The 23,556-nt window shown below is 47.5% G+C and overlaps 1 protein-coding gene and 1 long non-coding RNA gene across 3 annotated transcripts in view; one reads left to right on the forward strand and one right to left on the reverse strand.

The window, feature by feature from the left end:
• Positions 1-23,556, reverse strand: part of fhit (fragile histidine triad diadenosine triphosphatase) — a 1,624,435-nt gene that overhangs the window by 1,251,723 nt on the left and 349,156 nt on the right. The gene's annotated exons all lie outside the window — the stretch shown is intronic.
• The window catches only part of LOC119973066, a 40,935-nt gene that overhangs the window by 1,010 nt on the left and 16,369 nt on the right, over positions 1-23,556 (forward strand). The window lies entirely within an intron of this gene.

The raw sequence follows: 23,556 nt of genomic DNA on the forward strand, positions 1-23,556 counted from the left end.
GGCCACAAAGAATCCAGCACGAGTTGAAGGTTAGAAAGAAATAACATTTATTTACTATAATATATACACAAGAGCAGCAGTAGCTCCCTTGCTGCTCACTCCTCCCTAGCTGGTTCCATACTGGCCAGCTATATTTATGCAGGGACTCTGCTAATGAGTTCTCTGCACCCCTCATTGGGGAAACTCATACCCCCGAAGGATTGTGGGATTGCCATTAGTCCCCAGCCAGTGGTAAGCGGGCAGGTTATAATAACCCTCTCCCCCAAAGTCCAAGGAATCCACCGAAGACCCTGGCGAAGGAGGGCGTCGGACTCATTTTGCCGCAGGCGCTGGATCGGGCGGCGTGTAACGAGATGGAGAATGGCGCTTCCGTGATGAACGGCGTAACGGTTGAACATCCACGGCCTGAGAGCCCGAGGACTCACCCTCTGAGGTGCCCTGTGTCTCCATCTCAGAGTCGGAGTCTGCTGCCTCCATCCTCTCGGCGTCTCTACCTGCACACGTTTCTGCAACGACCTGCGCAGGCTTTGAGTGCGGTACCAGAGGAAGATTGTGAGGAATACTCTCCACTGTGTCTGGTCTCTGTGGCTGTAGAAATGAGCTCCGGGGGCGGGGAAACTTTGGAAGAAATGGTCTTCTGGATCGAACGTGGTCTACATGCTTGTGGTGAAGACGACCCTGGGCTTGCACCTGGGAAGAGATAGGGCCCGTTCGCCAAAATATAATGCCACGGACCCACTGGGCACCACCAGCAAAATTTCAAATGAATACTGGGTCACCAGGCGCAAACTGCCGAATTGGCTGATGCCGAGAAAAGCCATGTCCCTGCCGTTCTTGAGTGCAGCGTACTTTTGCGCCAATGTCCGGGTAAACCATGCTAAGGCGGGTGCGAAGTCTCCGGCCCATGAGGAGTGCAGCGGGAGCTACCCCAGTCACCGCATGTGGAGTGGTCCTGTATGAAAACTCAGTCACATGTCCATAGACCCGGAAGACTGCTTCTTTCGGCCCCTTTTGAATGTCTGCACTGCGCGCTCCGCCAACCCATTGGAAGCCGGGTGGTATGGAGCGGTGCAGATATGGCATATGCTGTTCATCTTCATGAATCTCGCAAACTCCTCACTTGTGAACGGAGTGACGTTGTCCGTGACTAGCACCGTGGGGAGGCCATGCGTGCTGAAAGACAAACGCATCTTCTCGATTGTTCTGCAGGACATTGTGCAGACTATCTTATGCACCTCTAACCATTTAGACTGGGCATCGATTAATAGAAGGAACATGGATCCTTGAAAAGGCCGGCAAAATCCGCATGCAAGCGTGCCCAAGGCCGCCCTGGCCATTCCCAGTGATGTAGGGGCACGGCCGGTGGAAGCTTCGATTGCTCCTGGCAAATGGAGCAGTTTTGGGCCACCTTCTCAATGTCGGTGTCGAGGCCTGGCCACCAGACATAACTCCGGGCCAACATTTTCACTTTGGTTACACCTGGATGCCCATTGTGGAAGTCCCTTAGTATCAGCTCCTGTCCTTTTTCCGGGACAATTACACGTGTCCCCCACAAAAGGATGCCGTCTTCCACGCTAAATTCTGACAGCTTGGAGGAAAATGCCCGCAGCTCGCCTGGGAGCTGTCTATCCTGCCCACCATACAGGACTATGTGCCAAACCTTTGACAGGACTGGCTCCGTCTGGGTCCACTCACGGATCTGTGATGCAATCCGTAACAGGCAAGGAGTCCATAAAATTTAGGGTTGCAACCACCTCACTGGTCGTGGGGGTCGACATGGGGCCGGTCGATAAAGGCAATCGACTCAGTGCGTCGGCATTCGCTATCTGCATTCCTGGTTTGAGCTCCAGAGAATACTTGGAGGCAGCGAGCAACAAAGCCCAGTGCTGGATCCGTGCAGAAGCAATGGGCGGTATTGGCTTATCCTCTTGGAAAAGCCCCAGCAGAGGCTTATGATCAGTCATGATAGCGAAGTGGCGGCCATACACAGACTGGTGGAAGCGTTTCACCGCAAAGACCACCGCCAGGCCCTCCTTCTCGATCTGCGCGTACTTCTTTTCCACTGCAGTCAATGTGTGGGAGGCGTAAGCTATCGGCCACTCGGCCCCGTTCTCCATCTTGTGGGACAGGACGGCCCCAATACCATACGGGCATGCATCACATGTGATGAGCAAAGGTTTTCCGGGATCATAATGGGGTAGTATCCCAGGCAACGACAATTGGTGTTTTACTCGCCGGAAAGCGGTTTCTTGCAGCTGACCCCAAACCCAGGTGTGATTCTTCTTTCGCAGAAAGCGCAACAGGGCCAGCGTAGTTGCCAGATTGGGGAGGAACTTCCCGTAATAGTTTACGAGGCCGAGTAAAGAATGAAGATGCAAAGTGTCAGTTGGGGCAGGGGTCTGTTGAATTGCGCGCACCTTCTCTGTGACGGGGTGCAATCCTTCATGGTCCTCTCAGCGGTATTAAACCGGTAATGCTGGACTATCGTGGACGGTGTTGGGTTAAAATGTTGCCCCTCTAAGTTCACAAGTTCATCAAACGTCTTGGTGTCCAGCGCAGCTGGGTACCTAAGGCTCTTAATCACCCCAAATGTATGTGGGTCGCAGGCGGTGTGCAAAATGACCACCTGTCATTCATTTTCGTTGATGTTGTTTGCCCGGAAATAGTAACGCATATCCATGGTGAAACAGAAAAAAAACTTCCAATCTGTATCCAACAAAAATCCAGGGAGGTGGCTTCAGCAGCGTAGACAGCAATCCACTTTAACCCCCGTCGCCAGTTTTGTGAGGGCCACGAAGAATCCAGCATGAGTTGAAGGATAGAAAGAAGTAACATTTATTTGCAATAACATACATGTACACAACTGTAGCAGTAACTCCCTTGCTGCTCACTCCTCTCTAGCTGGGTCCAAACTGGCCAGCTCTATGTATGCAGGGAATCTGCTAATGATTTATCTGCCTCCCTCATTGGGGAAACTCATACTCCCTAAAGATTGTGGGATTGCCATTAGTCCCCAGTCAGTAGTAAAATGGCAGGTTATAACAATCACTTATGACTGAGGTTTTTTCCCAAATAAGGAGCAATTTAGCATGGCCAATCCACCTCCCTGCATATCTTTGGATTGTGGGGGTGAGACATATGCAGACACGGGAGAATGTGTAAATTTCACACAAACAGTGACTGGGGCTGGGATCGAACCCGAGTCTTCGGCATCGTGAGGCAGCAGTGCTAATTACTGTGCCACTGTGCATGACTGAGTTGACAGCTGCGTTACACAGATTCCAATTTGCCAAGTGGGCTGACTTTTGTTTAGTGTATTGAATGCTTGCATTCTGACCAACTCTGTAATTCTCGACTCTGGCAATGAGTTTGTCACTTTATCAGAGTGAAATTTGGGTGTGGCGTGATATTAGTTGCTGCTCTGGACTACTTTCCATGCCTTGAGTAGGTGTGTTTCTCCACACTAAGGTTTCTTTGTGCACATCTCTGCTAGATGTACTTGATTTTTTTGATAATCTCTTTAGCAATTTCCACTGCTGCCTCGGCCTTTCCGTTTGGCTGTGACAGTGTGGAGATGATGTGTAGTGTTGAATTTCCCAATGATTCATGAAGTGCCTGAAATATTTGCTTGTGAATGGAGGGCCATTGTCACTCATCACATTGTCAGGAATGTCATGACAACTGGCAGTCTATGCATTCAGGCATTCTACGACCTCATTGGAAGTCGTTGATGTCAGTTGAACTAACTCCTAGTAGTGTGAATAGTAGTCAACAGTGACAAGATACCTGTAGTCAGTTCCAAGAGAGTGAAGAGGTCTATTCCAAGCTTCACCTATGGTCTATCTGGCATGTTATAACTCATGAGCAGCTCATCAGTTTTCTTAGCCTGATGTTCATTCCAACCACTTCACTGGTTGATGCTTGATCTCATTGCTCATATTTGGCCCGGAGAGCATTTTTCTTGTCTTCCTCAGACTAGTTTCCATTCATTCATGGCATGCATGGATGACTTCAGCATGTTTTTTCTCATTTCCTTCAGGATGACTACTGTAGTTTCTTCATAAAATATGCCATCTTGTGCGATCATTTATTCTCTGAATATTCAATATGCTCTTCTGCCAACTTTGATGGTTTCAGGCCATTGTTTAATCACTACTTTCTGTAGTACTTGCAGAGTTACACCACATTGTGTAGTTTGCTTGATCTGAGCAAGATGCTTGTCCTTCGGTTCAATTACTCTACTGGGTTGATGAATTCCAGAGGATTTCTTGCTGTTGCTTCTTGTTGAATATCCAAGATTTCAAACTCTGCACAAGCACCATTAACTTCCTTCAGAGAGTGTAGTTCATTGTACATTTGGGGTGGCACAGTGGCACATTGATTAGCACTGTTGTTGAACAACGTCAGGGACCCGAGTTTGATTCTAACCTTGGGTGACTGCCCATGTCTGCGTGGATTTCGTCCGGTGCTCCAGTTTCCTTCCACAGTCCAAAGATGTGGTTCGGTGCACTGGCCATGCTAAATTGTCCCAAAGTGTCCAACGGTTAGGTGGGGTTTTGGGGATAGGGTCAAGGTCGGGTGCACTTTCAGAGGGTTGGTGCAGACTCGATGGGTCAAATGGTCTCCTTCTGCATTGTAGGGATTCTCTGATTCTATGATCTCCTTCCCTTGCTTATACTTTACTTCTGAATTACAGTTTTGCAGACAAAGTAACATCCTTTACAGACGCTGTGAAGCAGATAGACGCAATATGACAAAGGTGATTTGAAGTAACTTGTGGTCAGATGCTATTGTCACTTTGTCTCTCCCAAATAGGTACTGATTAAAATGCTCACAAGCAAAGACAATAGCCAAGCACTCTTTCATGCAGTTTGCGTTATTGTACTGGATGCGAATGCAACTGGTTGCCCTTGCTTCATGGAGGTTGCTCCAAGTTGTTTCTCTGGAATCGTACTGCAGAATGACTACATTGTTGACTTCATAGTACCTCAGCACTGGCATTATCGGCACCAGTTGTTTGATGGGAGTGAAAGCTGCTTCTTGTTCTGTGCCCCAATGCCTTTGCAGCGAGCTTATATAGGCGTTCACATTCTGATGATAAATTGGTGAGAACTTTGCTAGCCTTCACATCTGTTGGGTTGTTTGATCTCTGCTACAGCTCGCACTTTATCAGAATCAGGGCGAAGTTGTTTTGCTGTCACTACATTGCTGATGTACTTGACTTCGGTCATCCTCAGTTGCAGTTTTTTCTTGTTTAGCTTCGACTTCATTTGGTGAGCTTTCTCTAGCAGTGTCACTGGATTCTGATCAGGGTCTGTGATGGATTCTTCCATCACATTGATGTCCATAAACCAGCAGATCATCCACATCATCACTTCCACTCCAGGAAAATTATTGATTATCTCTGCATTGACACTCATTCGGAGGACTAGAAATGCCAAACAGTGTGCTCAACCATCTGTACCTCGCAACTGGCTTCCAGAATGTCGTCAGAAAACTGCTGCTGAAATTCACCGACATTTGCAGGTATCCATCCTTTGCATCTGTAGTAGTAAGACCATTGACTTGCAAGTTGTGGTAAAACTCCTTCAATGGCTGGCATGGGATAGATAGTGCCATCTCCTCAAAGTTTTATTGAAGTCCTTTGGATCTATGCACGCTCCCAGATTTCCAGGTTATTTCACTGATACCTTGCTGCTAATCCAGTCTAGAGCAATTGTCACTTTCTTGAATAGTCTCATCTTTTCAAGTTCCTCTATCCTGTCTTTCAGTGTGGACTTGAGAAAAACTGGAATTCTACTCATAAGGTGTTGAACTGGTCTCACACGTTCATCTACTTCAAGTTGATAATCATCAGGAAGACATCCAAGACCTGTGAAAACAATTTTGTATTATGTGATGATCTATTCAGCAATCAATGGTTTGGTACTTTGCAAAATGCTGCAGATCTCTTCTAGCACGTGGTGGGTTACCAGTCCAAGTTTTGACTTATTTCAGTTGAGGTGAGTGAACATTGCTTAGAGTCTACGATCCAGAACTGCAGATTTTCTTTCTCATTTAAGAAGCATCTAGACAGGTATATGAATGGGCGGGAACAGAGGGAAGTAGACCTTGGAAAATAGGAGACAGGTTTAGATAAAGGATCTGGATCGGCGCAGGCTGGGAGGGCCGAAGGGCCTGTTCCTGTGCTGTAATTTTCTTTGTTCTTTGTTCTTTTGTTCATTGCATTGGTTTAGCTCACTCAGCTAAATCGCTGGCTTTTAAAGCAGACCAAGCAGGCCAGCAGCAGGGTTCGATTCCCGTACCAGCCTCCCCGGACAGGCGCCGGAATGTGGCGACTAGGGGCTTTTCAGAGTAACTTCATTGAAGCCTACTCGTGACAATAAGCGATTTTCATTTTCATTTTCATTCATTTCATTTCATTTCATTGAGTTCCCAGCTTAGTTTGTCCTCTTGGGGTGAACATTGTTCCATCACATCGCCTCAACTTTACTTCTGGTTTCATTTGTGGGTCACCATCTTGAGCAACTTCACACAGGTCATGATGTCGCACAAGGCATTATGTGACACTTCACATTAATATGATACCCTCCTTCTGCAGTCATCATTCCAACAGTCAAAAACCATTGTTTAGGCCAGCACTGTAGTGCAGTGGTTAGCACCACAGAATCATCACCTGACATTTCTCCAACGACCATCTTTCTAGACTTGCTTTTCTTCTTCCCAGGAAAACATTTGTACAAAACGATTCAGCTTCTCAGAGTTAGGGCACTGCTTTCTCCATGCTGGACATGCTTCCTTTTCTTTTGTGTGGTATCCGCTGCAATATTTACTTCCAGTATTCTGGCCTTGGTCTTTCTGCTGGTCCTTCTTTAAATTGTTCTTCCTTGTCTCCATTGTCCTGTGCTTGGAAGGCCTGAACTGCCTCTCAGCAGTTCTCATCAGTTCTTCCATCAATACTCATTCAGTTGATAATTGACCACTTTAGAGCTTCTGCACCTCAATAACTTGCTTGAGAGTGCATTTTTCTTCTCTCTGCAGATGTGCTCTCACAACAGGTTCCTTTGTACAGATGACAAATCTTACCTCTGATCATATCCTCCTTCAGTTGTTCAAACTCAAGGTTTAGCTAGACATCTCAGGACACTCAGTATGAGCTTTGCTGTTCAACACAAAATTCATAATAAAATTCATAGACGGTTCAAAGTGGGTCTTCACCACTGGCTTTTCTGCTTCTGAAATCAAGGGTGCAATAAAGATAGTGGATGCGATTTTCTGGCCTCGTTGCACTCCCGCTCGAGCTAAAGGAGGCCGGTGAATACCTGAATTGAGGTGCCAGTCAGACACTTAACTAGGTGACACAGGCTTTCCCCAGGATCAAGGGCCCATAAATCCTCCTTTTAAGAACTGCCCTATTGAACGGCAGAGCAATTGGGAGGCAGTGGCTGCTGTACGGTAAGGTACTTTGCTTCTTCTATGAACACTTGAGACAAACAAGTAATTTAGAGTACCTGTCATCCTATGATTACTTGATATCACGTTGCCCTTAGGAATCAGAGATTTAACTGTTTCCATGACAATCGACTTCTTTTCTCGTCCTATTCTGGCAGCTATTTTTCTCAAAAAGTTACCATCGGAGAAAAGATCTAGCACAGAATAAGCTCTGCAGTGCAGCCTCCCAAAAAATGGACAACCAAGTCTATAGCAGATCTCCATTAAAGGACAAATGTCATCAAAAACACTATTATTCTAGTCACCATCATACTTGATGGCTATGAGATTTGAGTCACCTACCAAAGGCATCTCCGCGTGCTGGATAATCCCATCATCTGTGTTTCCGCAGGATACTCAAAATCAAGCGGGAAGGCAGGCGAACAAACTATAACATCCTTCCTGAAGTCAGTTCCCCATCATTTCAATCGGGATCATCCACATCAGTTCCACTGATAAGGACACGCTTCTACATCTACATGCCAAATAATCATCTTTTTTAGCACACTGGGTTAAATAGCTGGCTTTTAAAGCAGACCAAAGCAGGCCAGCAGCATGGGTTCAATTCCCGTACCAGCCTCCCCGAACAGGCGCCAGAATGTGGCGACGGGGCTTTTCACAGTAACTTCATTTGAAGCCTACTTGTGATAATAAGCAATTTTCATTTTTACAACTTAAGATTGGCACCTGACCCAAAGAGGACAGTGAAAACATTTTAGGGTTATTCTAAAATTTAAATGAATTGACATCAGTACATGGGAGAAACATACCACAAGCTGTGCCATGTAGCAACAGCTCATTCAACGTACCGCAACAGTGAGAAACTAACTGCAGCCTCTGCTGTGGAGAAGTGGTAGAAGTGTAGAGACAGAGGGACAGACAGAACCCTAATTTGAGAACCCCCTTCCTCAGCACAACTCTCGTCCTTCTTTGTGGCTTCAGGATTGGCTGGCTGAGTCACTTAAGGAAACAAAATGTTCAATGTAACCTCGTTTCGGGGATCTGATGATGAAGATAACTTCCCAGTTATGAAATCCTTTCAGGCTGTTATATTCCCTTTTATCTTAATTTGATTTTCTAAGTTAGCTTTCCTGACCACTCTTAATATTGGTATTGCTGCTGTCACTCAAGTTGAAGAACAAAATCCCACTTTGTCAGCTGTAATAATGAATCTAACATCAGTTAAGCTGTTGTTTAAGGTATGGTACAGCATGGCGTTTCCTTTAATAAATACTACACCCTAAGGGCGGCAAGGTGGCCCTGTGGTTAGATCTGCTGCCTACGGCACTGAGGACCCAGATTCGATCCTGGTCCTGGGTCATGGTCTATGTGGAGTTTGCACATTCTCCCCGTGTCTGCGTGGGTTTCACCCCTACAACCCAAAGATGTTCAGTTGGTGGACTGGCCACACTAAATTGCCCCTTAACGGGAAAAAAATAATTGGGTACTCTAAAATAAAAAAATAAAAATACTGCTCCCTATGTAATACATCTAACATGTTTAAAAATATATAAGTCATTAGATCAAGGTTCATGTAAGTGCACATCCCTGCTCAGCTGGTTGCACAAAAACTATTCACCGGAAGTGCAATGTAACAGCCAAGATTATTACCAACATGTCTCCAATTCTACAGAGTGTTCGTTCAAATGGCATGATCATTGGTAAGTTGTTGTGTTACAATTTATACAGTGTAAGCTTGAATTTTAATGAAGTTCTGAGAACACAGTGATTATTACCATTAAACATATTCTTAAAATTTGGGACCACAAGCTAAACAACCATAGTCTTGCATTCTAATAGACTATCTGGCAACACCCACAGCCTCAGTAGAACAATTTCACCGCTACAAACATTTTGCAAATAAGCAAACAATATTAAATTTCACATGCACTCTCACACTATCTGTGCAGCATAGACTGACAATCGATACATCCACCTGTGCCAATGCTATTCTTGTGTATATCATAGCATATTCAATTGAGCAGATTTCGCTTTTCCTTTTAAACTCATATATTCTGATCCAAATGGTCAAAGGTTCAATTAAAACATAACTATAGATGCGGGGGCAATTCTCCGAGCCTGCGGAGAATCGGCACCATTTGCGCCGGCGCGTTTGGCGCGGCACCGGCCACTGGAATCGGCGTTTCTCCGGCCCGCATGGGCCGAGCGGCCGCTCCGACAAGACAGAATCCCGCCGGCGCCATTCACCCCTGGTCACTGCCGGCAGGTACTCTGCGGGAACGCTCGGGGGGACAGCTTGTGGGGGGGGGGGGGGGGGGGGGCTCCTTCACCGGCGGAGGCCTCCGATGGGGTCTGGCCCGCGATCGGGGCCCACCGATCGGCAGGCCGGCCTCTCTCCCCCCGGGACTACTTACCGGCGCGGCCGGCCCCTGAACACCAACACCATGTTGGGTGGGGGCCGGCGCGCATAAGAAGTTCCCCGCTCATGCGGCAGGATGGCGCGGTCCAACTGCGCATGCGCAGGATTGAGCTGGCCCAACTGCACATGCGCAGGATTGAGCTGGCCCAACTGCGCATGCACGGGACCCAAGGCGCAGCGTCCTTTACGCGACGCCGGGTCTCCGATGCCGCGCCGAGGCCCTGCCTCTGCAAATCGCGCCACGCCCCTGCCAGCCCCACGGAGGCCCCAGAATAGGGGTCTGGGAACGGGCACCGATGCCGGAGTAAAACACTCCGGTTTTTACTCCGCCATCGGCACTTAGACTCCCGTTGGGAGAATCCCGCCCATAGTGTTACAGTTTTCACTCATAAAAGCTCACAATTGGCTGCTCCAGGAAAATTATTTATTTCATGCGCCATCTGTTTTTGACTGAATTAGACTGTTGCCCAAAATCTAAGTAGTTTTGATAAATCTGATATTTCTTCTTTAATGACCTTAGAATCTGGGATACAAGAAATCCTTCAACTGTACTATGCCAATCATGTAATATTTTCTCATCCTAATTTCTCTCATGTTGACTCAATTCATGTAGAGTATCACAAGTGTCTGAAGCTCTCCTGTTATGTTTTCTGGTTCCAGAAGTTAGAAATAACCACACTTTAGACTCAAAATGCTGGAGCTTTGTCAAGTGTATTTCTTGCATCTCTCCATGTTGCTCATAGATTGACACATTACTTGGCACATGACTGCAGTGTATCAGTGCAACACCCCAGGATATAGATATATACTCACGTAACAATTAGTTCTGAACTCTTCACAAATAATATAACAGTACAAGATCCCTCTTGCTCCATAAAATATATCGTGCCTTGATATCAATATAACTGCTGCGATCATTAACTTTTAAAAATGATTCACAAGACTTCTATAAATAAACGGAACCCATCAAGAGTCATTTATAGCTTGTCTTCCTTTTTTCAAAATATTGTCCGTGGCATTGCTTAGGTTTTGGGATGATGTGCCACAATCTTGTAAATTTAGCAGTAACTTTTGGGATATGTGTATTCTGGATCCAGCAAACAAAACACTGGCCACATCTTTGGGTTGTGGGAGTGAAACCCATGCAAACACGGGGAGAATGTGCAAACTCCACACAGACAGTGGCCCAGAGCCGGGATTGAACCAGGGACCTCGGCACCGTGAGGCAACAGGGTTAACCCACTGCGCCACTGTGCTGCCCTTTTAAGTCTTACTTTAAAGGAGAGACATTGATAGAGAAATGGAGAGGCAGAGGGAGGGAATTCCATTTAATGGGTGAAATTCTCCCATGCCCCCAGCAGTGGATTCAATGGTGGATGGGGTAGGGGATGGGGGAGGGGGGAGGGGGGGCAGCGGAGAGAGAATTCTGCAGGATGCCCAATAATCAGTTTAAACTGGCTTGAATTTCCCACGGGATATTCCGCAGGTTACTACAATGGCAGATTGGGAAACTCCCTGATGGCCAACATGAAACTGATTTGCATCCAGCTAATTGGATGCAAAGAAGGCCTGACCAGAATCTTCCCCACACCCGTATGTCCACGATAACAGTGGAAAACACATCAGTCCAGCACTCATATGGAATAGTGTGGCATGCAGAAGTCAGAACTTACCTGAGGAATGCCTGGGATTGCCTCTGGAGTTCAAAAGGAGAGCACCAGCGACTCTGGTATGCCACAGTAGTGGGTGGACAAGCATTTATCACGTGGATCTTCCAGCTTTCGTATCATCGAGGAGGTCTGTCTTCCAGCCTCAGCATGTTCCTGGAGAGCCATTTTCTTTCTTGGGGAGGTACATCTTTCTTCAATGGTGACTCAGTGATGTCAAGTGCCTTTTCAGTATGGCGCCCAGATATGATGATGGGACACAGGCACTCAAGTCCACCCCACCACGAAGTACGGCACTAAACCCCCAGATGCTTAATTAACGAGGTCAGGGCAGGAGGATATGGTGTTGTTTCTCATTCACCTCCGCAGCAGGAAACACTCCCCGTATCCATCCTCACCATGGGACTCAGCCCCACATGGGAGAATTCAGTAGCTGGTTTAACAGTACTATTCAGAACAAGGGGAGAGTGCAGGCGATTAAAATTAACAGTCTGCCGAGATTCCTAATTGTGTTCCAGTCTCTCCCGATCTTCATCCCCAAATCTTTTTTCATTAGGATGGACAAATTAATCTCGGTCATTGTGTGGCGGGTAAGACATCCAAAGTTTGAAGAGCATTTCTGGAGAGGAGACCATGATTGGGAGGGCTGACGTTACTGTTGGAACCAACAATTCTACGGACATGTGCTTGTAGGATTAGAATAGCGGTTTTAGTATACTCACAACAGAGCCAGCCTGTTAGCCATTGAACTTTCGGTGAACTGGCCGGCTGACCATGTGGCGCTGATCTTTATACAGCAGCTCCAGGGGGAGGAGTCCTGGGCGGAGCCAAGGGAGAAGCCCAGTACAATTCTCGAGCATTCCCAGAGCTACTCCCCCTGGTGGTCAGGTAGTGCAACTGCACTTACAATATAGACACATGTAGACACATAGACACATAGACACATCCAGCAGAGGGCAGCAGAGCAGAGCTTCTGATTGGCTGTTCCGGGGAGATTTGCATACGTGCAGTGCGGTCAGCGTAAGTTGAAGGTGCACCTGCATCAGTGACCCGAGGAGTTCGACGGAAGGTGAGCATCCAGCAGAGGGCAGCAGAGCAGAGCTTCTGATTGGCTGTTCCGGGGAGATTTGCATACGTGCAGTGCGGTCAGCGTAAGTTGAAGGTGCACCTGCATCAGTGACCCGAGGAGTTCGACGGAAGGTGAGCATCCAGCAGAGGGCAGCAGAGCAGAGCTTCTGATTGGCTGTTCCGGGGAGATTTGCATACGTGCAGTGCGGTCAGCGTAAGTTGAAGGTGGTTTGTGAAGGGGCTGTTCTCGAGTGACAGCTTTACCCGAAACACTACTTACGTAGTGTTTCCCACCCATCCTCCTCCTCTAACCAAAAAAAAAGCTCTGTCCGTTGGATTGCTAAACTAACAAGTTTTTTATTTTTTTTATTTTTCAGTAGTTGGGAAGTTAGTTCAGTGGGAATGGAGGCTAGGGCAGTTGAATGTTCCTCCTGCAGAATGTGGGAGGAAAGGGTCACCTCTCGTGTCCCTTCTGATTACATCTGCGGGAAGTGCACCCAACTCCAGCTCCTCGAGAGCCGCATTAGGGACCTGGAGCTGGAGCTGGATGAACTTCGGATCATTCGGGAGGCAGAGGAGGTTATTGAGAGGAGTTATAGGGAGGTAGTCACACCTCAGGTAAAAGAAGAAAGTAGATGGGTTACCGTCAGGGGAGGCAGAGGGAACCGGCAGGCAGTGCAGGGATCCCCTGTGGTCGTTCCCCTCTATAACAAGTATACCGTTTTGGATACTTTTGCGGGGGACGACCAGGGGTAAGCAATAGGGCGCAGGTCTCTGGCACAGAGTCTGTCCCTGTTGCTCAGAAGGGAAGGGAGAAGAGGAACAGAGCACTTGTCATTGGGGACTCCATAGTTAGAGGAACAGACAGGAGGTTCTGTGGGAACGAAAGAGACTCACGGTTGGTGTGTTGCCTCCCAGGTGCCAGGGTTCGTGATGTCTCTGATCGTGTTTTTGGGATCCTTAAGGGGGAGGGGGAGCAGCCCCAAGTCGTGGTCCACATAGGTACCAACGACATAGGTAGGAAGAGAGATGGGGATTTGAGACAGAAATTCAGGGAGCTAGGGTGGAAGCTGAGAGCTAGAACAAACAGAGTTGTTATCTCTGGGTTGTTACCCGTGCCACGTGCTAGCAAAGTAAGAAATAAGGAGAGAGAGGAGTTGAACACGTGGCTACAGGGATGGTGCAGGAGGGAGGGTTTTGGTTTCCTGGATAATTGGGGCTCATTCTGGGGTAGGTGGGACCTCTACAAACAGGATGGTCTTCACCTGAACCAGAGGGGTACCAATATCCTGGGAGGGAGATTTGCTAGTGCTCTTCGGGGGGGTTTAAACTAATTCAGCAGGGGGATGGGAACCTAAATTGTAGTCCCAGTGTACAGGATGTTGAGAGTAGTGAGGTCAGGGATAGGGTTAAAAGTTCGAAAGAGGGCACCGGCAAGCAGGACGCTGGTTTGAAGTGTGTCTACTTCAACGCCAGGAGCATCCGGAATAAGGTGGGTGAGCTTGCAGCATGGGTTGGTACCTGGGATCTCGATGTTGTGGCGATTTCGGAGACATGGGTAGAGCAGGGACAGGAATGGTTGTTGCAGGTTCCAGGATTTAGATGTTTCTGTAAGAACAGAGAAGATGGTAAAAGAGGGGGGGTGTGGCATTGTTAATCAAGGAAAGTATTACGGCGGTAGAAAGGACGCTTGAGGACTCGTCTACTGAGGCAGTATGGGCCGAGGTTAGGAACAGTAGAGGAGAGGTCACCCTGTTGGGAGTTGTCTATAGACCTCCGAATAGTCCCAGAGATGTAGAGGAAAGGATTGCAAAGATGATTCTTGACAGGAGCGAGAGTAACAGGGTAGTTGTTATTGGGGACTTTAACTTTCCAAATATTGACTGGAAATACTATAGTTCGAGTACTATAGATGGGTCAGTTTTTGTGCAGTGTGTGCAGGAGGGTTTTCTGACACAGTATGTAGACAGGCCAACAAGGGGCGAGGCCACATTGGATTTGGTACTGGGTAATGAACCCGGCCAGGTGTTAGATTTAGATGTAGGAGAGCACTTTGGTGATAGTGATCACAACTCGGTTATGTTTACTTTAGCAATGGGCAGCGATAGGTATATACCGCAAGGCAAGAATTATAGCTGGGGGAAAGGAAATTATGATGCTATTCGGCAAGATTTAGGAGGTATAGGATGGGGAAGGAAACTGCAGGGGATGGGTACAATCGAAATGTGGAGCTTTTTCAAGGAACAGCTACTGCGTGTCCTTGATAAGTATGTACCTGTCAGGCAGGGAGGAAGTTGTCGAGCAAGGGAGCCGTGGTTTACTAAGGAAGGTGAAGCACTTGTCAAGAGGAAGAAGAAGGCTTATGTTAGGATGAGACATGAAGGCTCAGTTAGGGCACTTGAGAGTTACAAGTTAGCCAGGAAGGACCTAAAGGGAGAGTTAAGAAGAGCGAGGAGAGGACACGAAAAGTTGTTGGCGGATAGGATCAAGGAAAACCCTAAGGCTTTCTATAGGTATATCAGGAACAAAAGAATAACTCGAGTAAGATTAGGGCCAATCAAGGATAGTAGTGGAAAGTTGTGTGTGGAATCAGAGGAGATAGGGGAAGCATTAAATGGATATTTTTCGTCAGTGTTTACACTGGAGAAAGACAATGTTGTCGAGGAGAACACTCAGGTTCCGTCGACCAGGCTAGATGGAATTGAGGTTCAAAAGGAGGAGGTGTTAGCAATTTTAGAAAATGTCAAAATAGATAAGTCCCCTGGGCCAGATGGGATTTATCCTAGGATTCTCTGGGAAGCCAGGGAGGAGATTGCTGTGCCTTTGTCCTTGATCTTTATGTCGTCTTTGTCGACAGGAATAGTGCCGGAAGACTGGAGGATAGCAAATGTTGCCCCCTTGTTCAAGAAGGGGAGTAGAGACAACCCTGGTAATTATAGACCTGTGAGCCTTACTTCGGTTGTGGGTAAAATGTTGGAAAAGGTTATAAGAGATAGGGTTTATAATCATCTTGAAAAGAACAAGTTGATTAGCGATACTCAACACGGTTTTGTGAAGGGTAGGTCATGTCTCACAAACCTTATTGAGTTTTTTGAGAAGGTGACCAAACAGGTGGATCAGGGTAAAGCTGTTGATGTGGTGTATATGGATTTCAGTAAGGCGTTTGATAAGGTTCCCCACGGTAGGCTATTGCAGAAAATAAGGAAGTATGGAATTGAAGGTGATTTAGCGGTTTGGATCAGTAATTGGCTAGCTGAAAGAAGACAGAGGGTGGTGGTTGATGGCAAATGTTCATCCTGGAGTTCAGTTACTAGTGGTGTACCGCAAGGATCTGTTTTGGGGCCACTGCTGTTTGTCATTTTTATAAATGACCTGGAAGAGGGTGTAGAAGGATGGGTTAGTAAATTTGCAGATGACACGAAGGTCGGTGGAGTTGTGGATAGTGCTGAAGGATGTTATAGGATACAGAGGGACATAGATAAGCTGCAGAGCTGGGCTGAGAGGTGGCAGATGGAGTTTAATGCGGAAAAGTGTGAGGTGGTTCACTTTGGAAGGAGTAACAGGAATGCAGAGTACTGGGCTAATGGCAAGATTCTTGGTAGTGTAGATGAACAGAGAGATCTCGGCATCCAGGTACATAAATCCCTGAAAGTTGCCACCCAGGTTAATAGGGCTGTTAAGAAGGCATATGGTGTGCTAGCCTTTATAAGCAGGGGGATTGAGTTTCGGAACCACAAGGTCATGCTGCAGCTGTACATAACTCTGGTGCGGCCACACCTGGAGTACTGCGTGCAGTTCTGGTCACCACATTATAGGAAGGATGTGGAAGCTTTGGAAAGGGTTCAGAGGAGATTTACTAGGATGTTGCCTGGTATGGAGGGAAGGTCTTACGAGGAAAGGCTCAGGGAATTGAGGTTGTTTTCGTTAGAGAGGAGAAGGCTGAGAGGTGACTTAATAGAGACATATAAGATAGTCAGAGGGTTAGATAGGGTGGACAGTGAGAGTCTTTTTCCTCGGATGGTGATGACCAACACGAGGGGACATAGCTTTAAATTGAGGGGTGAGAGATATAGGACAGATGTCAGAGGCAGTTTCTTTACTCAGAGAGTAGTAGGGGTGTGGAACGCCCTGCCTGCAATAGTAGTAGACTCGCCAACTTTAAGGGTATTTAAGTGGTCACTGGATAGACATATGGATGAAAATGGAATAGTGTAGGTCAGATAGGCTTCAGATGGTTTCACAGGTCGGCGCAACATCGAGGGCCGAAGGGCCCGTACTGCGCTGTAGTGTTCTATGTTCTATGTTCTATGTATATACAGATTATAATCCGGTGTGAATCACATTCACCACAGTTACCAAATATAATGTTCGACTACTGGGCGGCAAACATTGAGAAGGTGTGAGAGTGTTTTGGGTAGCTGGGGTCAGAATGGAGGCAGATGGAAGAGGACTCCTCTGTAGGGTCGTGTCTATGGGTGCTGGTTACTGCCACTCTCCAGCCAGATTCACAATGAACCCAGTGTGGTGGCATCTCAAAGAATCTGGAATCAATTCAGGAAACATTTTAGATTGGGGGACATGTTATTATTGTTTCCAAATTGTCGGAATGATAAGTTTGCACTGTCGGGGATGGATGCAACATACAAAATTTGGAAGAGGGGGGGTGTTGAGAGGTTTAGGGATCTGTCTGTGGACGGTAGGTTCGAGGGACTGATGGAGATGATGGGAAAATATCAACTCCCGAGAAGGAGGGCATTTAGGTGTCTGTGGGACTTTGTTCGCAAAGAACTCTCTTCGTTCCCTCAGTTACCGAGAACGACACTGATGGACAGGATGTTATCTTGTGTTGGCTTGGGAGAAGGGAGGTTTCCTGACAGATATGGGTGGTTGCTGGAGATGGGGAAGGCTCCAGTAAAGGAAAAAAAGGGAAGTGAGATGAGGAATTCGGCCTGGAGCTAAAGGGAGGAGTCTGGAGTGAGATTTTGTATCGGGTAAACTACTTCCTCTTGTGCCAGGCTGAGCCTGATACAATTTAAAGTAGTCCAAAGGGCATATCTGACTAGAGTGTGCATGAATGGATTCTTCCCCGGTGTAGAGGATAAGTGTGAACAGTGTCTAAAGGGGCCGGTGACCCACTCACACATGTTCTAGTCCTGCTTAAAATTGGTTGAGTTCTGGGTCTCATTCTTTGAGATTATGTGGGAGATCGAGGGGATTAGACTGGAGCCATGTCCACTGGTGTGGTTTTTGGGGTGTCGGACTTGCTGGAGCTTCTTGAGGGGAAGAGGGCCGACATCTTAGCCCTTGCTTCACTGATAGCCTGGCAACGAGTCCTGCTTAGATGCAGGTCGGTGGCACTACATAGGGTCTCAGCATGAATGGGGGACTTGGCAGAATTTCTGAGATTGGAAGAAAGGAAATACAACATCAGAAGGTCGGAGGAGTGTTTTATTCCAGGTGGAAGCCGCTCGTCACCTTCTTCAAACATGTTTGCGGAAAGAAACTGTGGGGAAGGGCAGCAAGGGGGTCTTGGGGTTATTACAGATAGTTTGATCGTTTCTTGGCCTTTCGGTTAAGATGAGTGTGAGGTCAGGTGTAATGCTTAGATCTGGAATGTCTCTCTTGTGGGGACCAGGAATTGGATTCAATTTGAATTGGCTTTTAGAGCAGGCAAGAAGCTGGATTAGGGATTTGTTCCTGTCCACACTCTGAGCTCTGGCTTTGTAAGTCTGATAAAGGAATTATATTTAAAAGAAATTACAGTTGGTTTGTATTATATTTGAGTGAATTTTTATTTGTAAATTCTTTTGCAATCTTTAAAATAAAAATATATTTTTAAATAACATGGGCAGCACGGTGGCTCAGTGGTTAGCACTGCTGCCTCATGGCGCCGAGGTCCCAGGTTTGATCCCGGCTCTGGGTCACTGTCCGTGTGGAGTTTGTACATTCTCCCCGTGCTTGCATGGGTTTCACCCCCACAACCCAAAAGATGTTCAGGCTAGGTGGATTGGTTACGCTAAATTGCCCCTTAATTGGAAAAATGAATTGGGTACTCTAAACTTATTTAAAAAAAAAGAAAACCAACGACTTCCAGTGGCAACCAAGAGCTGAGCTGTCACATGAAAGGTGGCTTGCTCCTCGAAACATTTCATTGGACCTTTTTAAATACTTGAATGGACACCAAAAATATGGAAAAGTGAACCAACTATAACCTGCCCGATTGAGGTGCCATTGAGCCAGCAGCCAGGCTGCAAGGCTAGTAAAAGCAAAAGAAAGACACCAACTCTGGAGCAGGGGACCCGCCTGGCTGTGCAGACCTGAACATGGCAGGGTCAGCAGGGTCGCAAATGCTGACCCAGTCGTCAATGGAGAAATTGATGGAGTTTATTTCCACAGAGCTCCAATGGCACAGAGGCAGAGAGAGGATCTAATGTCAGCAATGAAGTTGGCAATAGAAGCCATACTGGCTCCCATAAAGGGAGCAATGGACAGGATGGAGCAGAGACTGGAGGACCAAGAAGCAAGGGTTCGAGACCTGGAGAAAGCGGCAACCCACCAGGACGACCAAATCGCTTTACTCGGTTGGTGTCGACCCAGAAGACGCTAAGGGGAAGGTAGATGACCAAGAGAAAAGGTCCCAATGACAGAACCTTCGGATCATCGGGGGGTGCATAGGATAGGAGCCTAATGGAATTTATCTCAAAGATGCTCGGAAAACTGGTCGGGGAAGAGGGCTTCACCAAACCCCTAGAAGTAGCCAGGCCTATAATTTGCTCTGCCAAAAACCAAAGTCAGAGGACCCAGCATGGGCAGAAATCATGAAGTTTCACAAATATCAAGATAAGGAACGGGTCCTGAGGTGGGAAAGGAACATGCAGTCATGTAAGTAGGAACACACCATCCGTATTTACCGGGAAATTGGAGATGATCAAGCGCTGGACGGAGTTTAATGGGGTCAAGGCTGCACTCTTAAAACATGGTGCGATTCGGCATGTTATCCCCAACAAGACTATGGGTCATGCACAATGACAGGGAACATTAATTTAATACATCGGAGGAAGAGAGCGGGTTTGTGCAGAAGAACGGACTTGGGAGGAAATAATGCGGGAAGACCCAAAAGTGCGGACCTACACGAACTAGGGAGGAAGGCATAACTGGACTTGGGGAAGTATGCCCGCTGGTTCATCTCGGGCAATAGACCAGGAACAGGCAAGGTCAGGGGGGGAATGGCAGAGTGGGGAAAGGAAAGGGGATAATGGACAGGGGGCTCGAGGGGGGGGGGGGGGGGGGAGAGAGAGGACAGGAGAGAGGAGGGGGTAGGGTGTAATGCTGGTTACACAGGTAACATGTGGAGTAGGTTGGAAAGAGGAAAATGGTGGCAGCCATCTTGAACGACCCAAGAACAAAGGTGAGCTTCCACGAGGTAAGTATAGCTGACTCCAGAGGAGGGGACGAACAGGATAATCACCTGGAATGTGAGGGGACTGAACGGTTCAGTGAAAAGAAACAGAGTCTTCACCCATCTAAAAAGTCTGAAGGCTGATGTAGTCTTACTTCAAGACACTCGCTTAAGAGAAAAGGACCAACTGAGTGTGAGGAAAGGCTGGTTGAGACAGGTATACAAGGCGTGCTTCGACACAAGGGTGAGGGGCTTTGACCGTACTGTTTAACAAAAGGGTAGCCTTTACAACGGCAAACAGGGTGACGGAACCAAGGTGATGGTACATCATGGTTAGCGGGCTCCTAGAAAGGGCTCCAGTGTATTAGTCAACATATACGCCCCTAAATTGGACGATGCCGAGTTCATTACGATCTCAACCCCCGATCATGGAGGGAGACTTTAACTACGTACAGCACCTGAAGACAGATAGGTCCAGCCCCAGTTTGGGGGCTAAATCAGGAATGGCGAGAGAACTAACCACCTTCATGGAGCAGGTGGGGAGCGGGGGGGAGGTGAGGCCTGTGGAGATTCAACCACCCAAAGGAGAAAGAGTTTTCCTTCTTCTCCCATGCCCACCAAGATTATTCCTGTATAGACATCTTAGTATTGGGAAAGCCGGTGCTTCCAGGGGTAGTAGGGCCGGAATACTCTTCAGCAGTAATCTCGGACCACCCACCACACTCTGTGGGCGTGAGGTTGGAGACAGGCTAGGCCTAGCACCCCCCATGGAAGCTGAACACAGCCCACCTCACCAAGAAGACCTTCAGCGAAAGAATGGCACAAACCTTCGACAGGTATGTAACCTGCAGCCAGAATGTGGAGGTCTTCCTCTCCACATTCTGGGAGGCAGTGAGGCAGTGATGAGGGTAAATAATAGCAAGTATGGCACTCAGTGACAGGAAGGAAAGGACGGCCAAACAGCAGCCGATCAACTCAATGTTGGAAGTGGATAGGTGGTAATCCATGGCCCTAGTGGTGGAGCTGCTGGCGTAGAGGGAAAAGCTACAAATGGGATTTGACCTACTCTCCACAAGGAAAGCAGTGAGCCAACTCTGCCAGGCATGGGGGATCTTCTATGAGCGAGCACAGGGACAAAGCCAGCTGCTTACGAGCACACCAGCTGAGGAAACAGACGGCCACAAGAGACATAGTGCAGATAAGAGATGGGGACGGTCGGGTGGTCATGGCTCCAAAGGAAATCAATGGAGCCTTTGCGACCTTCTACTGGGGACTGTACACCTTCAAGCCCCCAGATGGGGACCTGAAGTTGAAGCAATTCCTGGATGGGCTGGGCATCTCGACTGTGGGGGTGGAAAAGAGACAGGGACTGGAAGCACTGCTGGGTCTGGAGCAGATCATTGAATCCACCACATGCAATCAGGGAAGACACCGGTACCGGACGGGTTCCTGGTGGACATTTACAAAAAGCTTGTGGCAGCAATGGCCCCGCACCTGTGGGAGATGTTCAATGATTCTCTGTTGAGGGGGTCCCTCCTGCCCAGTCTGCGTTTAGTCTCCCCAATATAGAGGAATCTGCATTGGGAGAAGCACATACAGTAGACCAGATTGAAGGAGGGGCAAATGAAATGTTGCTTCACCGGAAAGGAGAACTTGGGGCCTTGAACGGTGAGGGCAAGAGTTAAAGGGGCAGGTGTTGTAACTTCATAAATTGCAAGGGGATGTGCTGTGGGAAGGGGATGAGGAGTGATGGAGGAGTGGACCAGAATGTCACAGAGTGCCACAGAGGGAGTGGTCCCTGTGGAATATTGGCGAGTGGGTGGGAGGTTAGATGTGTTTTGTGGTGACGTCTGCTGGAATTGGTGGAAATGGTAGAAGATGATGCTTTGAATGCAGAGACTGGTGGGGTGGAAAGTGAGGACATGGGGACCCTGTCATGGTTGTAATTCTATGAGGGAGTCTAAGTAAATGTTGTTTTGATCATTTTCCGTGCTTCATACATCATGGACGCGATTCTCCGACCCCCACGCCGGGTGGGAGAATCGCGGGAGTGCCGGGCGATTCTCGCCACGCCGCCCTGGCACCCGCACGCGATTCTCCCAACGGCGTGCCATCCTACAAGCACGTGTCCGTAGAATTGTTGGTTCCAACAGGTAATATAACTGAATGGCACTTGCTTGGATAGAACTTGACTATTCCTGAAAAGAGACATGCTGCTAAAACAAATTAGACTCGCTGCAGAAAGTTAGGACTGGAATTTAATAGTGCAAGAACCCCTCAACACTAAGGTTTCCACCACTCAAAGCTCCATCCCAGAAAGGCAACAATTGAAACTGTGATACCTGTTTCCTTTTGGTAAGAAACGGTCAATCACAATTTTCAAATTCTTTATTTACTTTTCCTTGTGGTGTTTTTCAAATTTCTGAATTGAATCTTTCATTCCCTCTCTTTATTGCTATTTGAGCATCTAATTTGAATATTTCACCCTATTTTCTTCTCTGTTGTTACTGTTTCTTGCTCTATCCTTTAAAACCACTGACTGTGGGGGAGACTGCATTTCACCACGGTACTGTATTTCCAGCTTGCATTTCCAACAATTTGCCAAACAAAGTTTTTTGAGCTGAAGGATGAGGAAAAATGTTTGACTAACTAATTGACAACCAAGACGATAAAGAATGGTAAATAAATTCAAAAAGATATTTAGACATAAAATTTTGACTTGTTGCGCAGGCTTTAAGTAGTTACTTACAATCGCTAATTCAATAAAATAAAATGTGATCATTAAAAATTACATTTCAGCTGCTCCTTTTATCTTGTGAGTTCTTTAAACTTTTAGATGATTGCACATTTTTAATCATTTGAAGTGTTAATTACATAATGCATTGCCCCAACGACACATGTTAATTATGCACTTCAAGGGCTTCATAGATTAATGAAGTGTGATACACTTGCCCTGAATTTTCACTTCCGATGTTCAGTATTAAGCTCTATTTGTGACAGTTCTGTATCCTACTGCAAACAAAATTACAGTAACTTATTAAAGTATTTCACCAAATAATTTCAAAATTCAAGTTTTAACATAAATAGATGTCCATCAGATCATGTTTGCAGAAACAAAGCAAGTGACAGTACATCAGGGCAACATGAAGTCAAATGCGGAGAGTCGTAAAGGCTGTTGTGAAACTGGCCGTGTTTCATGGCAGCCTCCGCGCCCCCGCCCAGGACCCGATTCTCCCCCCCCGGGCAGGGCTAGCAGCGCGGCCCCGTGAAGCACGGCATCGTGGGCTTAGCGACCGTCGCTAAGCCCGCGCGCCAAGCGTCACGGTGGCTGACGCGCACAATGACGTCAGCCGCGCATGCGCGGATGACGTCATCACGCATATGCGTCAAACCCGCGCATGCGCGGGCCGTCATGCCCCTCAGCCGCCCCGCAGACTGAACCTGCGGGGCGGCGGAGGAACAAAGAGTGCGCGGGTATCGGACCCGCTGCCCGCGATCGGTGCCCACCGATCGCAGGCCCATGCCACCCTTGGCACGGTGCCATGATTGTC

This window comes from Scyliorhinus canicula, chromosome 11 (assembly GCF_902713615.1).
Source record: "Scyliorhinus canicula chromosome 11, sScyCan1.1, whole genome shotgun sequence".
NCBI classification, from domain to species: Eukaryota; Metazoa; Chordata; class Chondrichthyes; order Carcharhiniformes; family Scyliorhinidae; genus Scyliorhinus; species Scyliorhinus canicula.